General features: G+C 39.6%; 1 pseudogene across 1 annotated transcript; it reads left to right on the forward strand.

The window, feature by feature from the left end:
* Positions 1 to 7109: 7109 nt before the first annotated feature.
* On the forward strand, positions 7110 to 8518 carry LOC101002091 (annotated as a pseudogene). The gene has a single exon (XR_002521387.2). The product of XR_002521387.2 is annotated as a protein FAM210A pseudogene (transcript).
* Positions 8519 to 10017: the final 1499 nt, after the last annotated feature.

Here is a 10017-nt window from a genome sequence, read left to right on the forward strand (position 1 = left end):
TTTTAGCTCCACTTTTTTGATGGGGTTGTTTGTTTTCTCTCGTAAATTTGTTTGAGTTTTGTAGGTTCTTGGATATTAGCCCTTGTCAGATGAGTGATTGCAAAATTTTCTCCCATTCTGTAGGTTGCCTGTTCACTGACGGTAGTTTCTTTGCTGGGTATGAAGCTCTTTATTTACGAGATCCCATTTTGTCTAATTTTGGCTTTTGCTGCCGCTGTTTTTGGTGTTTTATTACGAAGTCTCTTTTGCCCATGCCTATGTCCTGAATGGTACTACCTAGGTTTTCTCTCTAGATTTTTATGGTATTAGGTCTAACATTTAAGCCCTAATCCACCCTTGAATTAATTTTCGTGATAAGGAGTAAGGAAAGGATCCAGTTTCAGCTTCTACTGATGGCTAGCCAATTTTCCTTAAATTGATGCTTATTTAAATAAACCTTTTCCCTCATTTCTTGTTTTTCTCTCAGGTTTGTCAAAGATCAGGGATACGTATTTTTGTGTGGTATTATTTCTATGGACTCTGTTCTTGTTCCATTGGTCTATATTCCTGTTTTTGGTACCAGTACCATTCTGTTTTGGTTACTGTAGCCTTGTAGTATAGTTTGAAGTCAGGTAGCGTGGATGCCTCCAGCGCTTTGTTCTTTTGACTTAGGATGTCTTGGAGATGCGGGCTCTTTTTGTTCCATATGAACTTCTTTAGCAGTTTTTCCAATTCTGTGAAGAAACTCATTGGTAGCTTGATGTACGCATTGAATCTATAAATTACCTTTGGGCAGTATGGCCATTTTCACGATATTGATTCTTTCCTATCCACAGCATGGTATGTTCTTTTCCCATTTGTTTGTGTCCTCTTTATTTCACTGAGCAGTGGTTTGTAGTTCTCCTTGAAGGTCCTTTACATCCCTTTGTGTTGGATTCCTAGGTATTTGATTCTCTTTTAGCGAATTGTGAATGGAAGTTCATTTCATGATTCTGGCTCTTGGTGTTTCTTGGTTCCTTGGTTATTGGTGTATGTAAGAATGCCAGGGATTTTGCACATTAATTTTGTATCCTGGAGATTCTTTGCTGAAGTTGTTTTATCAGCTTAAGGAGTTTTGGGCTGAGACAATGGGGTTTTCTAAATATACAATCATGTCATCTGCAAACAGGGACAATTTGACTTCTTTCTTTTCCATCTGAATAATTCTGATTTCTCTTCTTGCCTAATTGCCTCTAGCCAGAACTTCCAACACTATGTTGAATAGGAGTGGTGAGAGAGGGGCATCCCTGTCTTGTGCCAGTTTTCAAAGGGAATTTTTCCAGCTTTTGCCCATTCAGTATGAGATATTGCCGTGGGCCTGTCATAAATAGCTCTCATTATTTTGAGGCACGCTCCATCAATACCGTAATTTATTGAGCGCTTTTAGCACGAAGGGCTGTTGAATTTTGTCAAAAGCCTTTTCGCATCTATTGAGATAATCATGGTTCTTGTCTTGGTTCTGTTTATATGCTGGTCATGTTTATTGATTTGCGAATGTTGAACCAGCCTTTGCATCCCAGGATGGAAGCCCACTTGATCAAGGGTGATAAGCTTTTGATGTGTTGTTGAACTGGGTTTGCCAGTATTTTACGGAGATTTTTGCATCGATGTTCATCAGGGATATTTGCCCGTAAATTCTCTTTTTTGTTGTGTCTCTGCCGGCTTTGGTATCAGGATGATGCTGGCCTTATGTTTATTAGGAGGATTCCCTTTTCATTGATTTAAATAGTTTTGTGAAGGAATGGTACCAACCCTCCCATACCTCTGGTAGAATTCAGCTGTGAATCCATCTGGTCCCGACTTTTTGGTTGGTAGGCTACACTATTGCCTCAATTCTCAGAGCCTACCATTGGTCTATTCAGAGATTCAACTTCTTCCTGGTTTAGTCTTGAAGAGTGTAAGTGTCCAGGAAATTATCCATTTCTTCTAGGTTTTCCAGCTTCATTTATGTAGAGGTGTTTATAGTATTCTGATGGTAGTTTGTATTTCTGTGGGGTCGGTAGATATCCTTTATCATTTTAATTGCGCCGGACATTCTTCTTTCTTCTTTACAGGTCTTGCTAGTCGCCTGTCAATTTTTGTTGGATCTTTCAAAACCAACCCTGATTCATTGATTTTGAGGGTTTTGTGTCTCTCATCTCCCTTCCAGTTCTTTGCTCTGATCTTAGTTTCTCTTGCCTCTCTGCTAGCTTTGAATGTGTTTGCTCTGTTTCCTCTAGTTCTTTTAATTACATGTTAGAGGTCAATTTTGATCTTTCCTGCTTTCTCTCTTGTAGGCATTTATGCTATAAATTCTCCCCTACACACTGCTTTAAATGTGTCCCAGAGATTCTGGTATGTTGTATCTTTTGTTCTCATTGGTTTCAAAAAGAACATCTTTTATTTCTGCCTTCATTTCTGCTATATGTACCCAGTAGTCATTCAGGAGCAGGTTGTTCAGTTTCCATGCATTGAGCTGTTTTGATTGAGTTTTTAGTCCTGAGTTCTAGTTTGATTGCAATCTGTGGTCTGGAGAGACAGTTTGTTATAATTTCTGTTCTTTGTGACATTTGTTGAGAGTGCTTACTTCCAACAGTGGTCAATTTTGGTAAGTACGAAGGTGGTGCTGAGAAGAATGTATATTCTATAGATTTGGGGTAGAGAGTTCTATAGATGTGTCTATTAGGGTCTGCTTGCTGCAGAGATGAGTTCAATTCTGGATATCCTTGTTAACTTTCTGTCTTGTTGATCTTGTCTAATGTTGACAGTGAGCAAGCTGGAAGTCTCCCCATTATTATTGTAAAAGGAGTCTAAGTCTCTTGTAAGTCTCAAGGACTTGCTTTATGTAGAATCTGGGTGCTCCCTGTATTGGGTGCATATATTTAGGATAGTTAGCTCTTCCTGTTGAATTGATCCCTACCATATGTAATGTATTCTCTTTTGTTCTTTTTGATTCTCGGATGGTTTAAAAGTCTGTTTTATCAGAGACTAGGATTGCAACCCCTGCTTTTTTGTTCTCCATTTGCTTGGTAATCTTCCTCCATCCTTTCTTTTATTTTGAGCCTATGTATGTCTCTTCATGGTGAGATGGGTCCTCTGAATACAGCAGACTGATGTGGTCTTGACCTTTATCCAGTTTGCCAGTTCAGGTTCCTTTTCATTGAGCATTTAGTCCATTTACATTTAAGGTTAAGATTGTTATGAAATCCCATCCCTGCCATTATGTGATATTAACTGGTTATTTTGTTCATTAGTTGATGCAGTTTCTTCCTAGCCTCGACATGGTCTCTTTACATTTTGCATGTTTTGCAATGGCTGGTACCGGTTGTTCTCCCCATGTTTAGTGCTTCCTTCAGGGTCTCTCATAGCAGGCCTTAGTGGTGATTGTAAAATCTCTAAGATTTGCTTATCTGTAAAGGATTTTATTTCTACTTCACTTTACTAAAACTTAGTTTGGCTGGATATGAAATTCTGGGTTTAAATTATTTTCTTTAAGAACGTTGAATATTGGCCCCCACTTCCTTCTGGTTTGGAGAGTTTCACGAGATCTGTTGTTAGTCTGATGGGCTTCCCTTTGTGGTAACCCGACCTTTCTCTCTTGGCTGTCCCTTTTAAGATTTTTTCCCTTCTTCATTTCAACTTTGGTGAATCTGGCAATTATGTCTTGTTTTCCTCGAGGAGTATCTTGTATGCCTTCTGTATTTCCTGATTTATCGTTACCGCCCTACTTGCCAGTTCCTCCCCTTTTGACGACATCCTGAAGAGGTTTTCCAACTTTGTCTCCATTTTCCCCTCACCTCTTTCAGGCACCCAATCAGACGGAGATTTGTCTTTTTTACATAATCCCATACCTCTTGCGGTTTTGTTCATTTCTTTTTCTTTCTTTTTCTTTTTTGGTTTCTCTTCTCGCCTATTTCATTCATTTGATCCTCAATCGCTGATACTCTTTTTCTTCCAGTTGATCGAAATTGGTTTACTGCTTTCTGCATTTATCAATGTGATTTCTTTTGTGTTTCATGAGCCATCTCTTTCATTTCGACCTTCTCTGTATTTAATTACTCTAGTCATTAATTTTTCCACTTTTTTCAAGATTTTTAGTTTCGCGCTTGGGTACGCATCTTTAGCTCTTGAGAAATTTGATGGACTGTGCCTTTCTTCTTCATCCTCGCCAAAGCCATTCTCCTCATTCAGCTTTGATCCACATGGCGAGCTTCCTTTGCCGGGAGACCGTGCTCTTATTTTTGAATTTCCAGCTTTTCTGCCCTGCTTTCCCCATCTTTTGTGGTTTTATTCAAATTTTTGGTTCTTGGATGGTGATGCACGATGCAGCCATGTGTGGCAGTGTTCCTTCCTGTTTTGAGGTTTTCCCAATGGTCCGGACCTCAGGCTCGGGTTCTGCTGAGATTGAGGTCCACCTTGAATCCCACCACTTCAGCAGTGAGGAAGATAAATAGAATATTTTCGAATAGCGCAGTGTGGCTCCCTGCTCCTGATTCTTGCTTTAAGCCTCCTCCCCACCTTGAGGCTCCCTATGTGATGTTCTCCTCAGTTAGCTACTTCAGGGTCAGGACTCACTTGAGTGGTGCAGTTCCTGTCCCTTTCTCTGGGATTCAACCTCCTCAGTGGTTGGGGAGATCCACTGCTCTTCAAAGCTGCCTGACAGAGCTCGTTTTTGCGCCTCAAGAGGTTTCTGCTGCTTTGTTGTTGTTGTTGTTGTTGTTGTGTAGCTAAAAGCCCCTGTCCCCAGAGAGGTGGAGCCTTACAGAGACAGAAGTTCTCGAGCTGCCGTGAGCTCCACCCAGCTGGAGCTCCCCGCAGCTTTGAGCTTACCTACTTAAGCCTCTCACAGCAATGGCGCATGCCTCCCCCAGCCTCGCTGCTGCCCGGCTCTGTAGATCACAGACTGCTGTGCTAGCAATGAGGGAGGCCCTGCGGGCGTGGGACCCTCCCGCCAGGTGTGGATATGATCTCCTGGTGCCTGTTTGCTTAAAAGCACAGTATTGGGGTGGGAGTTACCCCATTTTCCACGGGTGTTGTGTGTCTCAGTTCCTGGCTAGAAAAGGGATTCCCTCTCCCTCTCCTGAGGTGAGGGCGATGCCTTGCCCTGCTTTCAGCTCTCGCTGGTCGGCTGCAGCAGCTGACTACACCGCATCGTCCGGGCATCCTTCAGTGAGATGAACCCAGTACCTCAGCTGGAAATGCAGCCTAAGTCTCTTGTGTTAAGCTGGCTTGGAGTTGGAGGACTGAGCTTCACCCTATCTTCGCCATCTGTCTACCAATGGGTCTCTTATGGGAAATGCATATTTCAGTCCCTCCCACAGAAATAATATGTTAAAACCTAACCCTAGTCTTTGCTATTGTGAATAGTGCCACAATAAACATACGCGGTAATGTGTCTTTATAGCAGCATGATTTATAATCCTTGATATATGCTACTCCAGTAATGGATGATGGGTCATATGGCACTAGTTCTAGATCCTGAGGAATTTGCATACTGTTTTCCGGCCAATGATTGAACTAGTTTACAATCCCACCAACAGTGTAAAAGTGTTCCTATTTCTCCACATCCTCTCCAGCACCTGTTGTTGCCTGACTTTTAATGGACGCCATTCTAACTGGTGTGAGATGGTATCTCTCATTGTGGTTTTATCTGTACTTCCTTGATGGCTGTAGTGATGATGAGCATTTTTCATGTGTCTGTTGGCTGTATGAATGTCTTCTTTGAGAAATGTCTGTTCATATCCTTTGGCCTACCCTGACAAATTGTTTGTTTTTTCTTGTAAATTTGTTTGAGTTCTTTGTAGTCTCCTGGATATTAGCCCTTTGTCAGATGAGTAGATTGCAAAATTTTCTCCCCATTCTGTAGGGTTGCCTGTTCACTCTGATGGTAGTTTCTTTTGCTGTGCAGAAGCTCTTTAGTTTAATGAGATCCCATTTGTCAATTTTGGCTTTTGCTGCCGTTGCTTTTTGGTGTTTTAGGACATGAAGTCTTTGCCCTGCCTATGTCCTGAAATGGTACTACTCTAGGTTTTCTCTAGGATTTTTGTGGTAACTAGGGTCTAACATTTGAAATCTCTAATCCATCTTTAAACAATTTTCAGATAAGCGGAGAAGGAGTTATCCAGTTTCAGCTTTCTACTTATGGCTAGCCAATTATCCCAGCACCATTTATTAACAGTGGAATCCTCTCATTTTGTTTTGTCAAGTTTGTCAAAGATCAGATGGCTGTGATAAAATTTTGAATCAACTCCAAATGTCCATCAGTGACAGACTGATTACGAAATGTGGCACATATACAACAACATGGAATACTATGCACATAAAAAGGATGAGTTTGTGTCCTTTGTAGGGACACGGATGCAGCTGGAAACCATCATTCTTAGCAAACCATCACAAGAACAGAAAACCAAAATCGCATGTTCTCACTCATAGGTGGGAACGGAACAATGCTAACAATGGACTCGAAGGGAACACACACACTGGGGCCTATCATGGGGGAGGGGAGGGGGAGGGGTGATTGCATTGGGAGTTATACCTGATGTAAATGACGAGTTGATGGGTGCTGACGAAAGTTGATGTGGGCAGCGGCCGTTAACATGGGCACTCCAGCATACATATGTAACAAACCCGCACGCTATACATGCACCTAGAACTTAAAGCATAATAATAATAATAATAAATAAATTTAAAAAAATAACAAAATAAAAATAAATTAAAAAAAAAAAAAAAAAACCTAACCCCTTGGATTAAAAGGGTATTAGCTGGGTAGGACTTTTAGAAGGTACTGAGGCCATGAGGGTGAAGCCTTCATTATGGGATTAGTGTTTTTATATGAAGAGAGAACAGAGGAGAGATTCTCTCAATCAGATTAATAGATAGATAGATAGATAGATAGATAGATAGTATAGATAGATGAGATATTAATAGATAGATAGAGGAGTCCCTCAGAGTCTCCCCCACCTCGGACCCACACACCGGGTCGGGTGCTCTGCTGAGTAACACTGCTCGGCATTTCCGAGGAGCGTATCCAGGCCTGGCGCGGAAGCGGGCGGCGGGCGGTCTCCAAAGGCCCTAAGAGAAGCTGAAATTCCATCAACACTCTTCAAAATGCAATGGAATGTACCACGACTGCCCCACTGGCACGCAGGACAGCTGCTTGGAAACACATAATGCTGGTCTTTTTGATCTCAATAAATGTAAAGGGACCTTTACTTTTGTTACAATGCTGATTCAAAGTGGTTTTGGTACAAGGCTCAAAAACAATGGCTGAATTTTATCTGTTGCCCAGTGCTGCAGCGGAAAGTGAGGCCAGCTGGATGCTCATTCACCCTGAACCAGGAGTCCTTCGCCATAAGGCAAGGGAAGCAACATGTTTCATTCAAGAGGGTTTTTTCATCCAGTGCCACAGCTCAGGGAACTCCAGAAAAAGGAAGTAGCCTGATTCTTCGGTAAGACAAATTCATTAGTCTTTACTCAACCATTCAAGAAGACATTTAGACAGTATGGAAAAGTTCTGATCTATGCATCTTTAATAACTTCTGGGTGTTTGGTTTGGAACATTTTATTATGCGGCCTTGAAAGGAGTGAATGTCGTTCCTTTTCTAGAACTCATTGGGTTACCTGACAGTGTGGTAAGCATCCTGAAAAACTCCCAGAGTGGAAATGCACTCACAGCATCTGCCTTGTTTAAGATTGCAACACCTGCTCGGTACACCGTGACTTTGGAAGGAACATCCTTCACTGTGAAGTATCTACACAGTCATGGCTACATGTCCACGCCACCACTCATCAAGGAATATCTACAGGACAGGATGGAGGAGACAAAGGAGCTTATCACAGAGAAGATGGAAGAAACAAAAGACAGACTCACTGAAAAGTTACAAGAAACCAAAGAAAAGGTTTCCTTTAAGAAAAAAGTGGAATAAGGTGCCTTAATGCATTATAGAAGTATAGCAGTATAGAAAATTCCTGCACTGTAACCCTTTGGAAACTATGGGCAAAGATACGTGTGTCTGATTTTTTTTTTTTTTTTTTTTTGGTTAGTTGTCTAAATATACAAGTTCTCTGAGGGTTAAAGAAGTAAAATACCTTTTTAAAGTTAAATATCACTAGAAAAATCAGTGTTATTACAAGGAAAGAAATGAACCCAGTGTAAGAATTTCCCATCAGTAGCATTATTAAGCAGTGGTGAACGTCTTAGAAGTCATACTTCTTTTTCAAGGTGTTCAGAACCACACTTGATTTCTGTTTTGTTGCAGCTGTAATTGACGCACACTATAGGCAGTTGACTCCTTGAATAACCAGTGTGACCCATAAAATAGGCTAATACTGGATCTTAATTTTTATGTTATTCATTAAGGTTTTAACTATATTCAGTATGTAATTTGGAGACAAACTAGCATCATCAAAACTGCCTGTGAATAAGAAGGTATTTAGTCTTTCTATAAAAACAGAATAGAGCAGTTACCTACCAGTTAAAATATCTTATATGAAGAAAATAGAATAAAGATTCAGTCATATATATGTAAATATGATGTATTGATTGTATGTAAATGAAAAATGGACCCTTTAAAAATTTAAAAAAAAATAGATAGATAGTTATAGATGTAGACATACATATAGATATCTCTCACCCACCCTTAACCCCTCTCTCTGCCGTGTGATGGTACAGCACAAAGTTGTCAATCTGTAAACTAGGAAGAGGACCCTCACCAGAAATCAGGCAGACCAGCCTCTTGATCTTGGACCTTACAACATCCAGAATTGCTAGCAGTAAATTTCTATTGTTTAAGCAAGACAGTCTATGGTATCTTGTTATAACAAGCTGACTAAAATAGGGTCATGTTCTGCCTTGGAACATTGGTGAATAGCTTTTATAAAAATAAATCAGTGAGTGTAAAATATAGCACTGAGAGCATTTTAAATTTTCTAGTATTCTTATCTTCTTTAATGAAAACAACATCAATTCAATTGAGCCCAACTTCATTCCACTCATTCATACTTACTCAGGCCGTCAATACATACATATTCTTCAATCAGACAAACTATGAAAGTTCTTTTTTTCTTTCCTCTAGTGTAATATCTCTCTTACAATGTTTATGAAAACACTTTTATACAGATATTCCTAGGATTTAAAAAAAAAAAAAAAAAAAAAAGACTTTCTCTTAAGTAAAATTTGGCCTGGAGGGAAAAATAAAATACAGTAGGTTAGAGCTGGAGATAATAAAACTTCTGAGCAAACTTTGAAGCTCCCTGAAAGTACTAGAGCAGCTTTTGATAAGTGCTATCACTGTGTGCAATTGTCTGATTTGGTCGTAAATTTTGTCATTCTTTTTATTCCACATAACTTCACACTTCAACCAAATTTGTTTCCATTTGTTTTATGTCCTCTGAGTCTAGTTTTCTAGTTCAAAATGGGCTACATCTTCACTATAATTTCTAACTACTATCCTGTTTAAAAATAAGTTCATGTTCTACCTTCTCTATAAGAAAGGCTAATGCTCCTTTGAATTATCAATATATAATACAGCAAACTATCTTTCTGGTAAAGGGAGGGAGGAAAGGAGGAGATTGTGGACAATGAGTTACTCAAGGGAGCTTACTATAAGATTTTTGTTTATTTTTTAATATTTCCTTTTTAAAAATAATTTCAACTTTTATATTAGATTCAGGCAGTACATGTGCAGTTTTGTTACGTGGGTATATTGTGTGAAGGGTGAGAATGTATTTAGTTCAGATACTGTAAATTTTTTTTCATTATTGAATACTTTATCTTTTTACAGCAGTTTTGGGTTCACGGCAAAATTAAGAGGAAGGTAGAGAGGTTTCACATATACACCTTACCCCTATACATGTGAATCCTCCTCCATCATCAACATTCTCCACCATAGTGGTACACTGATTATAACTGATGATCTTGCATTGACACATCATAATCACCCAAAGTGTTTAATTTACATTAGGGTTTGCTCTTGGTGTTATACATTCTATATGTTTAGAAACATGTGTAATGACATGTAT

The sequence above is a fragment of the Papio anubis genome, chromosome 6, assembly GCF_008728515.1.
Source record: "Papio anubis isolate 15944 chromosome 6, Panubis1.0, whole genome shotgun sequence".
NCBI lineage: Eukaryota > Metazoa > Chordata > Mammalia > Primates > Cercopithecidae > Papio > Papio anubis.